The sequence below is a fragment of the Rhipicephalus sanguineus genome, unplaced genomic scaffold, assembly GCF_013339695.2.
Source record: "Rhipicephalus sanguineus isolate Rsan-2018 unplaced genomic scaffold, BIME_Rsan_1.4 Seq118, whole genome shotgun sequence".
Classification (NCBI taxonomy): Eukaryota; Metazoa; Arthropoda; class Arachnida; order Ixodida; family Ixodidae; genus Rhipicephalus; species Rhipicephalus sanguineus.
In genome coordinates, this window is record NW_023614447.1 from 1 (window position 1) to 16,698 (window position 16,698).

The window sequence follows — 16,698 nt, forward strand, 5'->3', positions numbered from 1 at the left end:
TCCACATTTCAGCCGGCTTCTGCAATCTTTCGCCAAATGGCCTTGCTTTAGACAACGGAAGCATCTTCCGGCTTTGGTAAGCATCTCCTTTTTGAGCGAGAGGCTGATCTCCTTTTTATCACAAATTTCAGCAGGATGTTTTTCGGAACGGCAAAACAGGCACTTCTGCGGACTACTAGCTGAGCTTTGTATAGCGGCTGTCGTGGAAACGTCTCGTGGATGGCTGGGCTTTAATCCTCCTTTCTCTGGTGTGCGACGACTTCTGTGTATCTCTTGTTCGGTCACAGCTTCCCGACAAGTCAGTTGAAGGTCGAAGAATTCCAAAAGCATTTGAAGCTCGTTATCTTCTTTATTCGAAGAAGCTGCAGCTGATGATGATGCCTTGCGCGCCTCATGAAACCGAAGTACCATGTCAGTCCGGTCGAGCGCGAGCATTTGCGTACGATTGACCGGATGATACGGCAGTCCATACATGATACGAGAGACGAGAAAAGCTTGAGCAAACTGCCGCATCTCACGTTCGTTGACTCCACGAGTACGGTTAGAGATTCTGCGTAAAGCGTGCACGATTTGTTTGCTTGTCTTCGTAACGCGTTGGAACCAAGTGCTCGCTGTGCAATTCTCATCTAAGTGCATACCGAGTATTCGGATAGTAGATTTCCGCATTATGGGTCGATTACCGATATAAAGTTTAAATGACCGCTTTTCTTCCTGTTTGACAAAGGTGGATCGGCCCCCATGAATGACGACGAACTCTGTTTTGTCTGGGGCGGTTTGTAAGCCTGTTTCCAGTGCGTAGTCGTGAATAATGTTGAGGGCTCTTTGTAAGACATCCTCCTGCTCACCGATGGATCCTTGATGTGTCCACACGGTGACATCGTCGGCATACACCACATGTTTCAGGCCCGATACGTCGGCAAGGCGTCTTGGTAGCTGGTGCATAGCTATATTAAACAGAGTGGCTGAGATCACCGAGCCCTGAGGAACACCTACGTGGTTCATTCGCACGGCACTGGCGTCTTGGCCAATTTCGACTTGGTAGCTTCGCCCTTCTAGGAAACCCGCTATGAAGTTGTACATTTTCCCTCTAAGGCCAAGGGCACGTGCCTTGTTCATGATCGTACTGTGTGGGACGCCATCGAATGCCTTGCTGTGGGGTGAGACGTCTGCGGGAAAAACACTTGAGCGGCCTGTTCGGCGAGCTCCTGAGCGCTGATGCCTTCCCGGAGGGCCACACGAGCCGCGCCGTTGTAGGTCTTGCGCTGTCCGAGAAGAGAGCGCAGGATGGCCCAAACCTTTGACGTGTGGGTCTGCCCGTTGATGGATTCACAAATTACCATCCAGCGGTCTGATGCGAGCGTAGTCGTATATTCCTCAATGGTACGCTGTATTTTGCGCAACCGTGCTTTGTGGTGTGCAGCGTGGCCACACCGTCTGTACTGGGCGAGAATCCGTAGCCTTCTATTCCATAAGGTGAGGAGATGTCTGTCGGGCTCTGGATGGTCAAAAGGAACCCTCAGGTTCTTCGTGGCTTTCCGCTTTGCTGCGCATAGCTGTGATACCAGACGGTCAATGTTCTTGGCTGGAGGCTGCTGCTGCAGGAACTCGCGGTATTTGTCCCAGTGTGTGATGTGACTTAGCCGTGTAGTGGCGTTTGGCTTCTTCGTATTGGCGTAGCCTGTGCGAAAATGTATCAGTATCGGAAAGTGGTCGCTTCCCATACAATCGTCCAGCACCTCCCATCGAAATAGCTGTGGACGGGTGCTCCAGGTAAGATCTGGTGACGTGTCTGCTTGGCGAGCTGTCTGTGCCAGCCTCGTGTGTGTTTGGGGCATATTGAGAAGTGTCAGCCTGTACTCCGAGGCATCTTGCATGATGCGCCTGCCGCGCGGGCTACATTGGTTGTATCCCCAGGCGACGTGCTGAGAGTTGAAATCCCCGCACAACAGTATGGTATCTTGTGGATAGAGCTTCTTAAAGTGGGAGATGAAGCTGAGATCCACCGGCGCCTTATTAGCTTCATCCCTTGTGTTTTCGGGCACCACGTAGACGCAGAAAACGAGGAGTGTACGCTGTGATGAGACTTCCACCCGGCAACCGACAACGCTAAGAGTGGTGCTGCACCATGGTTGCGTATCTAATTGCACGTGTGTAGCTCCCCGCCGCACGTACAATGCCGTCTTCGTGGGAGAAGCTAGGTCTTCAGACAGGGCGTAGCCGTCATAGCCCATTATTTTAAGCACGGGGCCGTTGACTTCTTGAAGGGCAATGACTAATGGACTGGTGTTGTCTTGTTTGCTGGCGAACCGCGTGGTTATTTCAGCCCTCTTGTTACGAAACGAACGGCAATTCCACTGCAGGACAGTCGCCCATGGAGATGGTTTTGCAAAGCTAGCCATGGTAAGGCTTCATTGCAGGAGGAGCAATGGAGTTGACGGTACCAAAGGCGTACGCATTACATGTGCTCCTGAGGTTGTCGCCGAAGCTGTGCCAAGAGGGAGCATGCCGGAAAGCATGATACGCTCCATGATGGTGTGGACGCATTTTTCAATGGCCCGGCTAATAAGCTGTTCAACTTTTTCATGGATGGACTTCTCTATTTGTGCCATACGGTTTTCAAGACGCCGCTCGATATCTTGAACTATCGTTGGGGCAGGAAAATGTAGGTAGCCATTGGGAGGCGGAAGGCTCGTTGACTGAGCTGCATCCCTTCGAGGATGCTTCGGCTGTGCACCTGAGGCAGGTTGCGACAACGAGGACGCCAGTGTTGAGCATGAGGGATGCGGTTCTCCACTGCTACCACCATTAGTTAGGTGCACGTTTGCTTGTGTGGCTACATCCGCGAAGGTGATTCTCCTGCTGACATCTGACTGTGCAGCTGGAGGTGCCGGTGGCCCGGTCTGTCTCGGGATCGCGGCGCTCATGCCCCGGCGCTGCTCTTTTCTTGCGTTGCCTTTTGGCAGCCGGCTTGCGTTTCTGTTTCTTATTTACTTCTCGTCTTTTTTGACAGTTTGTAGCTGTGGCCATGTGAGAACCACCACAGCTGCGGCACTTCGGTTCTGCGTTCGGGCAGTGTGTGCCCTCTTCGTGTTGCCGCAGACCACATTTAGAGCATCTTGCTGCCATAGTATTGGGGCATTGCTCCTTGTGATGCCCAATCTTGTGGCAGATATCACAAACGGACACTCGTGCCCGGTACGGAAAAACACGGATAGTAAATGACCGCAGGCCGACCTTATAAGGTAAGCTGTTACTTTCAAATATGACCATGGCAGTGCCTTTGTCACCGAGTGAGCGTGCCTGTAGGATTTTGCACTTGCAGCAGTGCAATGATTTCATTAGTTCCTCGGAAGTCATGTCTCCCGCGTTTCGAATAATGCCTCTGATTTGATCCTGACTAACCGCTTCGTATGCGTGAAAGGGCACGTTTTTTTCCGCTGAGTGGCAGAGATGCTATCGCAAGAAGGGCGTTGCGCACCTCGGGTTCAGCCGCGTCAACAGCTAGCTGGTTGCTACGGCCTAAATAGCGAACCGTGAACTCCGGCAGTGGGTCTTCCTCAGAGAGATCGAGATGAGCCGAAATGTGGCGCGTTATGACTCTGTCTAATCGTATGAACTGCTCATCCATGATGCGGCACGGCTGCATAGGCCGAAGGGTGACGGTGTGCGGATATTTGCGCGGGGAGCCTGAGCTCGGCGTCGGTGCGACCGTCGCACGGTTTTGCTTTTTACGTCGATAGCTGACTGGTATCCAACTGCCATCTTCATCCTGGTGACGAGCGGAAGCCGGGAGCATGTGACTTGCGCGTCTCGCGTGGGAAAAATCCCCGGGCACGTTAGTGTACTCTCGTTCGGGCGTCGGCAAGAGCGAGCCTCGCGCGCGCTTTTCTCCATTTGGCGTGGTAGAGATAATGCGAGCTTGACTAGAAGCATTGTCAGACTTGCCTTCAATGTTATTCTGTTCCTCGAACTCCCTGAGTGGGGCGAATGGGTTGGTGTCCGGTAGCAGCAGCACCCTTGAAGGCATGACAACGGCGGCCGAGTTCCTCGTTGAAGTCGGCGGCTCGACCGAGGCAGTCAGGTTGTCTGGAGCATGTACTTACGTCCATATCCTCGTGTAGTGGCACGTCAGTTGGAAGCACGGACGACTGCGGAGTGGCCATGAAAGCACGAAACTTGGACGTGGTTAATACCAGCAGCAATGGCCGCCGGCGGCAAGCCGAGCGGCGGTGCCGCCGACGAGCTCAGAAAACAGCGTCCCAGATAACAGTCACTGCAGACGGGCGATAACGTGCAGACCAGCAGCGAGCGCAGCAACAGCTGCGGTGATGGCTTGACAGCTAAGCGCCGGCCAAGTAGTCGATATCGACGGAGCGCGCTCGAAACGCGTCCGCTCACATCGGACGCTGGCGAGCGAATCATCCTCGCATAGCGGTAGAAACTGTGACTGTGTGTAAAACGGGGCGGGTAGTTGTGTGTGATTTTTCATACTGTGATTTGAAGTGGAGAGCTATTTGCTTGTACGCGCCGAATAGAGAAGCCGAGTGCTTAGCTTTCTTCGAAAGCGTTGTATCGTACTTAAATTGTCAACGAATCATTCTACTTTTAGGTGACTTCAACTGTGTGTGTACCGCTGCTGATAGAATACGAAACGAACCTGTACGTGACCGTAGTAGCACTAAACTAAGTGCGATAGTTCAAGATTATAACTTAGAAGATATTGGAGACATTCTGGCTAAAGGAAGCCGACCACAGTTCACACATTTCCAACGTGCAAGTCAAGCACGCCTAGATAGAGTGTACGTGTCTGCAAATGTGGTTCCGCTGTGCCAAGATTACTGCATAAAGCATGTGTCCTTTAGTGACCATAGCTTGGTAATGTTTTCCTTAGGAGCAAAACACAAAAACCAATCGTTTATTTGGACACTTTGGAAATTTAATGATAAACTGCTACAGGACGATGTTTTTGTGAGCGAAGCGGAAACATTGAAACACTACTATCCAAAACAGACCGCTTTATCGCTGAATGGGAATTCTTGAAACAAGAGACTAAAATATGTGCCATCGAAAGAGCATGCGCAATGCGCCGAAATGAGAGAAAAGAAGAGAATGCACTTCGAAGACAATTAGATTATTTGCTGAATGCAGAAAATGCACAATCGGGAGCATTAAGTAACGAAATTAAAAGTGCAAAAAGTAAACTGGAGGCAATAGATGTTGAGAGGTATAGAGGAGCCATTGTTCACGCTCGTAGTGAAAGATTCTTGTTGGGAGAAACGCCGACCAAACGTGCCCTTGCAGAGGAAAAAACTTACGCTGTCAAAAATGAAATAAGAGAGATCGAACATAAGGGTGCTATTACAAACGACCAACAAGAAAATGAACTAGCTTTCGTGCAATACTTCAAACATCTGTTGGGAAACCAAATTAGTACTGCAACAGGCTTCGAAAAAGAGTACCTTCACCTAATGCCTTCGTTAGGAAACGATGTGAAGACCCGTCTAGAAGCACCTATAACTATAAGTGAAATTGAAGACGCAATCAATGAATTAAAAGTAGGGAAATCTCCTGGCCCTGATGGACTGTCAAGTGCCTTTTATAAGACTTTTAAACCACAGCTTGCAGAAGCCCTGCATCGCGTGATAACTGAAGCGTACAACGAAAATGTAGTGCCACCATCTTTTAAATCTTCGCATATCACACTAATCCCAAAGTCTGACGATCCGGTCAAGCTCCTGTCAGTCACGTCCTACAGACCAATAAGTTTAGGAAATGTTGATTACAAAATATATATGAAAGTGCTGGCAAAAAGATTGCAAACTGTTATCACAGATTTGGTGGGACCCCACCAAACATGTGGAATTGAGGGGCGCTCAATCTTTACTAATATTCATGTGACAAGGAGTGCACTAGAATACTGTGACGATTTTTCAGAACGGCTAGCAATGTTACAACTGGATCTGGAGAAAGCGTTTGATCGCGTTTCCCATGAAATCCTTTCCAGCATACTGGAACATATCAATCTGGGGTCTGTGATAACCGATAGAGTGAAAATGTGCTACAGCTGCAGTTCAGCGAGCCTTATTGTTAACAAAAATATTACTCAAAGTTTCAAGATTAAATGTGGAATCAGACAAGGCTGCCCCTTGTCACCGTTATTATTCGCGGTTTTTCTCGAACCCTTTTGTTTGAAAATCCTTTATAATGAGAGTATTCATGGCTTTAGGTTGTTAACAGACGAAGCCAAAGTACTTTGTTACGCTGACGACATAGCTGTTTTCTGTACCGATAAGAACAGCATAAAAGAAAGCGTGAAAGAAACGCGATTATTTTGCACAGTTACAGGAAGTGTTATCATATGGAGCAAGTGTATGTGTTTCTGGCATGGACCGTGGGAAAATACGCCAGATTACTATGCAAGCATGACATGGACCACCACACCAGTCAGATACCTAGACGTGCCGTTGGAGCACTATCGCGATACGACGCAATACTGGGACGATGAAACCGAGCGCGTTAAGGAACAAACTGATAAATGGGGCGGGCGGGACTTCTCTGTGTTCACTCGGGCTTCAGTTTGCAACGTTTTCCTAGTTGCCAAAGTTTGGTATGTTCTTCAAGTGCTTTGTATGTCTCGCGTCAACGTGCAGAAACTGCACAGAGTCTTTGCAGTGTTCGTGTGGCGTTCAACATGGGAGAGAACTAGCCGAACAAATTTATTTAGGTCACTACGCAGTGGTGGATTGGGTTTAGTCCACTTATTTCTTAAACACATTGTGTCCAGATTTATTTTCTTGCGTGACCAGAAGAACGACTTCCTCCGAAAAGTAATACAAACAAGATTAGGTAACGCCATCCCGGAATTTGTTGTATCCAGTATTGTAAAGCAAGGGAATGTTCGCGGCTTTCTTCGCGAGGTCGTTTTGTCCTTCCAAATGCTAAGAGTGAGGTTTTCAATGGAATACTTAAGTAATGTTCCGAAAAAGCATTTATATAAGGCCATTATCGACCTTATGTTACCAGTGCCTGTGTACCGAGCCATGTACTGTGTAAGTTCAGAGCGAAACGCTTTAAAGCGAGTTAAAAGAATGCTAGTCCGCCCATCGGTTAAAACATTTTTTTTTTCAATTACATACGAACACTCTACCGGTGAAACCGTGGTTGAAAGACAAAGGACTGTTTGCACCATGGCCAATAAACTGCCTCATCTGCCGAAAGCCCGAAACAATTGAACATATTTTCCTAGATTGCTGGGATGCAGTATTCCTGTGGGATGTCTTGCAGAGAACCCTCAAAAAAGAACTCCCTGTAACGCCCTACGGTATCCGTTTTCTTCCCGTAGAAAATAAAAACGGAGTACCTTATGACATGATCATGGCTCTGACCCTACACAGCATATGGAAACCGTGTATGGCTGTACGAAATGTCGATGTAGACGCCAAGGCCCCCCGAGAATACTTCATTGAAAGTATTGTCCAAATAAGAGATGTGTATAAGTCGCAGTCCCAACCACCAGATTGGCTACCTGTATTAGATACTTTAGTAACCTTAAAACGTTTCTAATGGTTCTGTTGGCTTCATAGTGTGGTGAATGTTATGTATGCTTGAAGATGTGGCAATAAAGAAAAAAAAAGTGGTTCAGTGGTAGAATACTCGCCTGCCACGCGGGTGGCTCGGGTTCGATTCCCGGCCGACGCACTTAACTTTTATTTAGAAAATGTGTGGAGTACTGCGCAATAACAATGCCATAAGAGCTGGTCGGAGCACATGGCGTCGGTGGTTCAGTGGTAGAATACTCGCCTGCCACGCGGGTGGCCCGGGTTCGATTCCCGGCCGACGCACTTCATTTTTTTACGAAATGTGTGGAGCATTGCGCAACAACAATGCCATGAGAGCAGGTCGAAGCACATCGCGTCGGTGGTTCAGTGGTAGAATAGTCGCCTGCCACGCGGGTGGCCCAGGTTCGATTCCCGGCCGACGCACTTAATATTTTTTACGAAATGTGTGGAGCATTGTGCAATAACAATGCCATGAGAGCAGGTCGAAGCACATCGCGTCGGTGGTTCAGTGGTAGAATACTCGCCTGCCACGCGGGTGGCCCAGGTTCGATTCCCGGCCGACGCACTTAATATTTTTTACGAAATGTGTGGAGCATTGCGCAACAACAATGCCATGAGAGCAGGTCGAAGCACATCGCGTCGGTGGTTCAGTGGTAGAATACTCTCCTGCCACGCGGGTGGCCCAGGTTCGATTCCCGGCCGACGCACTTAATATTTTTTTACGAAATGTGTGGATCATTGCACAATAACAATGCCACGAGAGCAGATCGAAGCACATCGCGTCGGTGGTTCAGTGGTAGACTACTCGCCTGCCACGCGGGTGGCCCAGGTTCGATTCCCGGCCGACGCACTTAATATTTTTTTACGAAATGTGTGGATCATTGCGCAATAACAATGCCATGAGAGCAGGTCGAAGCACATCGCGTCGGTGGTTCAGGGATTCCACTTCCGGCCACCGTAGTGAACGGACGCGGAATGTTGTGCTCCTCGAAAGGGGCGGTTCCAGCGGCCCAGCCGAGTGACGGTATCAGGCTTATGGAAACGTCGACACAGGATTATCAGCTCGATTTGCCCCAGCTTCCATCAGGTACAACTGTCTGCAATACTGTGTTTTCGCATGGTGATTTAAAAGCCCGCCCCTACCGAGTTGAGCATTTTCGCGATGCGCTCGATCGTCTCAAGCTGATGCCGGAGGTGAAGGCCCTAGGGGCGTATCAGATGAACCACGTTTGGGCAATAACTTTTAAGGACGAAGAGGGAAAAAAGAAGCTTTTGTCGGCGAAAACGCTCAGCGTTAAAGGCCAACTCCGGCGATTTTTTGGTCATGTCAAAGTAATGGTGCTTTTATGTTCCTGAGACGCTCCTGTTACGGGCCCGATAGCAGAAATACTCGGCAAATTGGAGAATAATTTTAAATAAGCAAAAAAGCGCAACACCGGAACCGAAACCCAACCGAGTGTACTGTCTACGTATGACGTAGACGTTGTTACGAACAAACCGGAAGTCGTGCAAGGCATGCCGGTCACGCCGGCGTGGAGTATGAAAACTGTGACAGCCGGGACGACCAGCGAAGCGCCGGTCAAACCAACGCTGCCTGTCACCTTGTGCACAGCAGTCGCTCGCTGTAGCGGCCGAAGCGCCGAAGTTAGCGGTGCCCTCGGCTGCGTCACTGCCGCCGCCTTCCCAATACTGACGTCACAGACGCAATGTTGCCGATAATTGTGGGAAGCCAGGAGGGCGTTTGCAGACAATATTTAAAATTCATTTGCAAACAAACTGCGCATGTCTCAAGCCTGTAATTTGGTATAAATGACGGAAACGTGCAAAAGGAACGTACCCAGCGAATTTCATTGAGATCCATTGACCTCGAAAAATCGCCGGAGTTGGCCTTTAAGGACCACTGGTGCGTCGCTATTGACCCCTGTCACCAGGACATTAGGATGAAGATGTACTGGCTGCTTCACACGACGCCCGACGAGGACGTTCGAACAGCCTTAGCGCCATACGGCACCGTGACGGAGATATGCAGGCAGAAGTGGCGTGTTCCAGGATGCGGGGACAAAGGCTCTCACACTAGGCTGGTGTCGCTGCGCTTGAAAGCTGGCATGACCATTGAAGACATACCACATCAGCTACGAGTGGGGGAAGACCATGCGCTCGTGTTCGTGCCTGGCAGAGCCCCGCTCTGCCTCCGGTGCCACGGCACCGGCCATATCCGGCGCGAGTGCCGTGTGCCAAGCTGTGGGCTCTGTCGTCGTTACGGCCACGACGAGACTCAGTGCGTGAGGAGCTATTCCAACGTGACCGGATCTGGCAGGGGTGAATCCTTGGAGGAACACATGATGTACCAGGCCGACGCGGAAGTAACTTCTGGAGGGAGCAGCGACTCGCCTGCTTTGCAGGTGAGGTCCGATCTGAAGGCTAGTGGAAAATGTCAGCCCAGCGGAAGAAAGGACGAGAGTCAAGATAACAAAGGTCAAGACGTACCGGGAGCGGAGGCGTCCATGGTACGTCCAAAGGCGGTGGCTACTAAGGTGGAGGCTCCTCGAAGCTCCTCTGGAGTAGACGCTACTGAAGAGCCTGTTGAGGGCATGGATTTAACCGGTGCGAGCTCAAAGAGGCCCAGGGACCCGTCAAAGGGAGGAGATGGACGTGAAGGTGATGACGGTAGCTGCGAGGGTCCTCCTCCGAAAGCTACCCTTCCCAGACGCGCAACCCTGAAACCAGAACCGAACATTCCGCCTGACAAGCGGAATTCGCCGTTGGCTGCCCCGCAGTAGCGGGGTCGCTGTCTGGGAGTGGTCTATGGCTGTGGACGGTCTTCGTGCGGAACATCCTGACACTAGTGCTAGTTTGCAACGGAACTGGTGGGCCTACAAACTATGCGTCAAACATGAAGGGAGAGCAGAACGATGTAAGTTTGTTTGCAGTATAATTCGTTGTGCGAGTGTACTTTGAGCTTTCTCTTCTGTTTTCATGGCCAGTAATAATAATGTAGCACTTCGTATTTCCACGTTTAATGTTCGAGAGTTAACGTCCAGGCGGCGACAAGTGCAATTAAATCGCCTGTTGATGGAAAACGGCATAGACATTCTTGCTGTCCAAGAAACAAAGATTGAAAGTGAAGAGCAAACAACGAAAATGGTTGATATGTTTAAATCACGGTACAATGTTTGCGTATGTCATGCGGTGGACAAGTCAGGAGGGTGTTTTTTATTAATGCTGCGTAATTCTGTCGGTATCGTTGAACAAATTGTGTTAACAACCCAGGATGGACGATTTGTACTGTGTGATTTTGCTTTACATGATGTATGTTGGCGAATAATATGTGTGTATGCTTCAAACATCGTACATGAAAGAACTGCATTTTTTGATTATGTGGCCAACCTTTTGACACCTGACAGAAATGTGGTTCTCCTAAGAAATTTTAATTGTGTTTGCATGCCTGAAGACCGTGTACAGAATACGAGAGGTAGAGATACGAGTGCAATCAGACTTCATGAAATCGTGTCGAATTTTGAGTTGGCCGATGTCGGAAACATCTTAAGTGGAAATGAAGTATTTTACACTCACTTCCAAGGGGAGAGCCATGCTAGGCTAGACCGGATATACATGTCAGCGGGTCTTGTGCCAAGGCTCACGAACTACGCAGTGAAACATGTGAGCTTTAGTGACCACAGCATAGTGGTGTGTACGGTCGGGAAAAAATACAGCGGCTCGAAGTTTAACTGGGAACTCTGGAAAATGAATGATAACATCTTAAAAGACGAATGCTTCGTGAGAGCTATAATGGAAAAAATTCAAACTGTAAGAAAGGAGGCTGTGTCAAACATAGCGGAGGCTTGGGAGAATTCTAAAAACGAAGTAAAACTACTTGCGATCGAAAGGACGACGGTGATCCGCCGCAAAGCAAAACAAAGGGAAAAATAATTACAAAACATGCTAGGTTACTTTCAAAACGCCGAGTGCACTGTACCGGGATTATTTAGTACGGAAATAAAAACGATCAAAAGCGAACTTGAAGCGGAGCGTTATCAAGGCGCCGTGATAAGGGCACGAACGGAGCGACTATGGCAAGGGGAAGCGCCAACAAAACGCGCGCTCAGTGAAGAGAAAGGTTACGCCTCAAGTAACCGTATTAAAGAAATCTGGTAAAACGACGCTTTCTCGGCAGACGAAAGTACAATAGAGACAGCCTTTGTTGAGCATTACCGGACACTGTTAAGCAGACAGGTCAAAGTATCGGAAGAGTTCGTAGATACCTTTCTGGCGCTCCTGCCAAAGGTAGATGACGAAGTGAAAGAGGGACTCGAAAGGCCCATCTCTGTCACTGAAATTTTACACGCTATAGAAACCCTTGGTAGCGGAAAGTCGCCAGGACCTGATGGGCTGGGAGCGCTCTCCTACAAAACGCTTAAGATGGAAGTTGCAGAAATATGTTGTGCTAATACCTAAAACAAATGACTCAATCAAGCTAGAGTCAGTAAAGGGATATAGACCTATAAGTCTCACGAATGTGGATTATAAAATATACATGAAGGTACTAGGGAAAAGACTACAGTCTGTTATTAACACTACAGTTGGTCCTCATCAAACTTGCGGAATAAAGAAGCGAATAATATTCACTAATATTCACGTCACTAGAAGTATACTGGAGTGTTGCGACTCGAGCCTCGGGTGCGTTGCAATGGTCCAGCTCGATTTGGAAAAAGCTTTCGACAGAGTTGCTCACAGCATTCTTATGGCCACGTTAGAATACATCAATGTAGGTGGAATCATTCACGATGGTGTCGCCATCGCTTATGAAAAATGCTCTGCTCAACTGATAATAAATAAACGACTGAGTGACAACATACCGGTGCTTTCAGGAGTGCGTCAAGGATGTCCCCTGTCACCGTTGCTCTTTGCTATTTTTCTTGAGCCTTCCTGTCTAAAGATACGTGAAAACCAAAATATCCGTGGCTATCGTATAATAAACCAAGAGGTAAAAAAATCACAGCATATCCACGGAGTGAATGATGATGAGTGGGCGAAGCTGCGGAAGTTCATCGGTAAACCGTGAATCTTCCGTGAATTCTGCCCAGTACATCATCACCGACGTGAGATCGGGCGCGTTTATACTAAAGGTTCGATGAGTTATGACGACTTGCAGCTCACTTTAATTTTACGTGTACGCTGTGAATTTTGATTGTTTAGAAAACCATTGCTTTAGAAAACATCTGGCGTCTTTCGTTAAGCAGCTGGCGTCTTTTCGTTTTGCTTTAGAAACATCTGGCGTTCTTTCGTTTTGCTTTTACAAAACATCTGGCGTCTTTCGTTGGTTTATTTCATCAATCAACGGCGTTTTGAACAAAATTTTTATTGTTTAATCACGCACAGGAGAAATCTCACCAGGCACTATCTTGGAGGTAAACAATGGCTGCTAATGGGAATGAGAGACAGAAGAAGTCGGCTTTTAGCTAACACTTACACTTCTACTTCTACTAACGTTTCCTACTGGAACATGCCAATGGCTGCTAATGGGGAATGAGAGACCGAAGAAATCGGCTTTTAGTTAACGCGCACGCTGCGAGTTTTTTATTGTTCAACAACGCACAGGAAAAATCTTCCACCGGCACCACCTTGGAGGTCAAAGCGTAAGACTGGTTACGCACTACGACTACTACGACTACGACTACGAGGGACAGACGGGTGCCGCCTTAAGGAGCTTCGCCCCTAAAATACTAGCGTACGCAGACGATATTGCGCTGTTCTGTACAGACCAAGACAGCATTCGGGAGGCAATTAAAGATGCTAGACAATTCTGTAGCAGCACTGGTAGTGCCATAAACTGGCAAAAAAGCTTAGGCTTCTGGCATGGCCAGTGGAGTAGTAGGCGGACAGTTTTCGAAAGCATAGCGTTCACCGACACGCCGACCAGTTACCTCGGCGTGCCTTTACAACGTTACCAAGATGCGAATACGCAGTGGACAGAACAAGCTGAACGGGTTCAGGCGCAAACAACCAGGTGGGGAGGGAGGCAGGAGCCTCTCAATATTTGCGAAATCGGCAGTGTGTAATGTGTTTCTTGTCGCCAAAGTGTTTTACATGTTACATGTATTATGTATGTCCCGAATGAGTGTGCAGAAGATGCACAGAATTTTTGCTGTTTTCGTGTGGGGATCTAAATGGGAGCGTACAAGTCGTTTGAATTTGTTTCATTCGGTGAAAAAAGGGGTACTGTGATTACAAAACTTGTTTTTCAAGCAGATAGTGGCTAGATTCGTGTTCCTGCGTGATGAAAGTAATGGTTTCTTGCGATGTGTCATCCAGACGCAACTGAGTGACGCAATGCCAGATTTTCTAGTTACGTCAAGACCAGCACCAAAAGTGTCAGTGAAAGGGATTTGGTATGAGATAATAAGTGCTTATCGGTGAGAGCACACTTTTCGTTAGAATATTTGAGCGCTGTCACAAAAAAGCGATTGTACAGAGATTTGGTGCATGTTATGTGTCCTGTTCCAAGATACCGGGCGATATATGTACTCGGGAATGGAAAGAATGTTTTAAAACGGGTTAGAAGAATGCCAGTGAGGGCTACCACAAAGACGTTATTCTTTATGCTACACACGTGCACGCTTCCTGTCAAGCCATGGCTAAAAGAGAAGGGAATATTTCTACCTTGGGATGTAAACTGCTACATTTGCAAAAAACCTGCAACCATTGAGCATATTTTCTTGGATTGCTGGGACTCCGTCTTCCTTTGGGATATTCTACAAAGGACTTTTAAAAAAGAGTTCCCACTAACACCATTAGGTATCCGGTTTTTACCATTTGAAGAAACAGGAGGTGTGCCCTACGACATGGTGATGCTACTTTGTATGCACAGCGTGTGGAAAACACGAATGGCTGTGCGAAATGAAGATGTAGATATAAGGCCTGCTAGTGAATACTTTAAAGAAAATGTTCTCTTTATTCGAGAGGTGTACAAATCTCTTAGTGAACCACCAGAGTGGTTACCTGCCTTTGAACAATTGGCTACAATGAAATACTATTAACATAATTCATCAACAAGATACAATCGCGGACTGCACATGTTGATTTTTCGGCTGGGGCCGATGGTGTCTGTGCTGTCCAATGTCTGTATCGCTACGAACAGGTTTTAAATAAAAAAAAAGCGCCGGAGGTTCAGTGGTAGAATACTCGCCTGCCACGCGGGTGGCCCAGGTTCGATTCCCGGCCGACGCACTTAATATTTTTTACGAAATGTGTGGAGCATTGCGCAACAACAATGCCATGAGAGCAGGTCGAAGCACATCGCGTCGGTGGTTCAGTGGTAGAATACTCGCCTGCCACGCGGGTGGCCCGGGTTCGATTCCCGGCCGACGCACTTCATTTTTTTTACGAAATGTGTGGCGCATTGCGCTATAACAATGCCATGAGAGCAGGTCGAAGCACATGGCGTCGGTGGTTCAGTGGTAGAATACTCGCCTGCCACGCGGGTGGCCCGGGTTCGATTCCCGGCCGACGCACTTAATATTTTTTTACGAAATGTGTGGCGCATTGCGCAATAACAATGCCATAAGAGCAGGTCGAAGCACATGGCGTCGGTGGTTCAGTGGATTCCACTTCCGGTCACCGTAGTGTACGGACGTGGGCGGAATGAGCTCCGACGATATCGGAGCGGCATCAGCGGTCCAGCAGGGCCGCGGTACCAGGAACATGGCCGAATCGTCGCAGGAATATCAGATTATTTTGCCCCGACTGCCATCAGGTGATGGATCGCTTCATACTGTTTTTTTGCACGCCGATATCAGGGCGCGGCCGTACCGCGTCGAGGATTTCAGGGATGCACTTATTCGTTTGGCTTTGCTCCCCGAGGTGGCTGCCTTGGGGGCGTACCAAATGAATTATGTTTGGGCCATCACATTCAAGAGCGCTGAGGGCAAGAAGAAAATGCTTGCTGCTGGTGACATAGCGGTGAAGAACCAGCGCTGTATCGCTATAGATCCAAGCCACCAGGATACGAGACTGAAGATTAATTGGCTACTGTATAACGTTCCTGATGACGACGTGCGAGCAGCGTTGGCACCTTATGGCAAGGTTAATGAAATAGTGCTAGAACGCTGGCGCGTCTATGGCTGCACGGACAAAGGTTCATCGACGCGTGCGGTGAGCCTCAAACTCAAACTGGGCCTCACGGTAGACGACCTCCCACATCAGTTACGGATTGCAGGAGACCTCACGCTCGTTGTCGTAGCGGGAAGAGCACCGCTATACCTGCGCAGCCGAGGCACAGGCCATATTAGGAGGGAGTTCCGGGCCACGCGTTGCGCAGTGTGTCGGCGTTTTGGGCATGACGAGAGCGGGTGTTCGAGGACATACGCAAGTGTAGCCGGGCCCGTGGGGAGCGAAGAACTATCTGAGCACCACATGGACGAGGTCGAGGCAGAAGAGCTCACTGGAGGGCGACGGGAGGAATCAACACCCAGGTTAACGCCCCTTTTTTCACGCCCCCTGAGTGCTGCTTCAACTGGTGGCAAAGACAAAGGACCTGCCAATGAAGGCCAACCTACAAAGAGTACTAAAGGTGCAACGACGCCTAAAACGAAGGAAGAGATGCCAGAAAACATGGACACGTCTAGCACTAACAAGAGGACAAGGGAGGAGGCGGAAGGGAAGAAGGTGAATGTAATGAAAGCTTCCGAGGAACCGCCGGCAAAGGCGATTATTGTGCGCCGAAGAGCGGCACCTAACGTCCTAAGTGAACGTCGTATAGCCAAGACCCAGCCGCCGACACAACTCCAACAGCAGCAAGAACAGGCTCAGCAACAGCAGGCAGTTGATCAAGTGCAGACACAACAACAGCAACCACTGCCGAAGCAGCAGACTCTTCAGAAGCGACAGACAAGTCATCATCAGCAACAGTTGTTACAACAACAGCAGATGCCTTCAACGGGGTCGCCTTCAAATCAACAGCCCCCGTAAGGTGGGGGTTTGGACCAATAGATACATGTTATTGACCCGGCATCGGACCTCAACAAATGGAGCACATTAATGACGTGTGCCTAAAGTGCTGCGGGAATGATACGCGACGCTTTACTTTGACTACCAATAGAACGGGGGACTGTGAGGCTACATGGAACCGTGGACCTGATGG

The 16,698-nt window shown here is 48.9% G+C and overlaps 8 non-coding genes and 1 pseudogene across 8 annotated transcripts; all 9 read left to right on the forward strand.

Annotated features, from left to right (window-relative positions):
* The first annotated feature begins 6,422 nt into the window (after nt 1–6,422).
* LOC125756536 (uncharacterized) lies at nt 6,423–7,563 on the forward strand (annotated as a pseudogene).
* A 207-nt stretch (nt 7,564–7,770) lies between these two features.
* Trnag-gcc (transfer RNA glycine (anticodon GCC)) lies at nt 7,771–7,841 on the forward strand. Its single transcript has one exon. It is a non-coding gene; the product is annotated as a tRNA-Gly (tRNA).
* A 70-nt stretch (nt 7,842–7,911) lies between these two features.
* On the forward strand, nt 7,912–7,982 carry Trnag-gcc (transfer RNA glycine (anticodon GCC)). Its single transcript has one exon. It is a non-coding gene; the product is annotated as a tRNA-Gly (tRNA).
* Nucleotides 7,983–8,053: 71 nt separating this feature from the next.
* Trnag-gcc (transfer RNA glycine (anticodon GCC)) lies at nt 8,054–8,124 on the forward strand. The gene has a single exon. It is a non-coding gene; the product is annotated as a tRNA-Gly (tRNA).
* Nucleotides 8,125–8,195: 71 nt separating this feature from the next.
* On the forward strand, nt 8,196–8,266 carry Trnag-gcc (transfer RNA glycine (anticodon GCC)). The gene has a single exon. It is a non-coding gene; the product is annotated as a tRNA-Gly (tRNA).
* Nucleotides 8,267–8,338: 72 nt separating this feature from the next.
* Trnag-gcc (transfer RNA glycine (anticodon GCC)) lies at nt 8,339–8,409 on the forward strand. Its single transcript has one exon. It is a non-coding gene; the product is annotated as a tRNA-Gly (tRNA).
* Nucleotides 8,410–14,715: 6,306 nt separating this feature from the next.
* Nucleotides 14,716–14,786, forward strand: Trnag-gcc (transfer RNA glycine (anticodon GCC)). Its single transcript has one exon. It is a non-coding gene; the product is annotated as a tRNA-Gly (tRNA).
* A 71-nt stretch (nt 14,787–14,857) lies between these two features.
* Nucleotides 14,858–14,928, forward strand: Trnag-gcc (transfer RNA glycine (anticodon GCC)). Its single transcript has one exon. It is a non-coding gene; the product is annotated as a tRNA-Gly (tRNA).
* Nucleotides 14,929–14,999: 71 nt separating this feature from the next.
* Trnag-gcc (transfer RNA glycine (anticodon GCC)) lies at nt 15,000–15,070 on the forward strand. The gene has a single exon. It is a non-coding gene; the product is annotated as a tRNA-Gly (tRNA).
* The last annotated feature ends 1,628 nt before the right edge of the window (nt 15,071–16,698 follow it).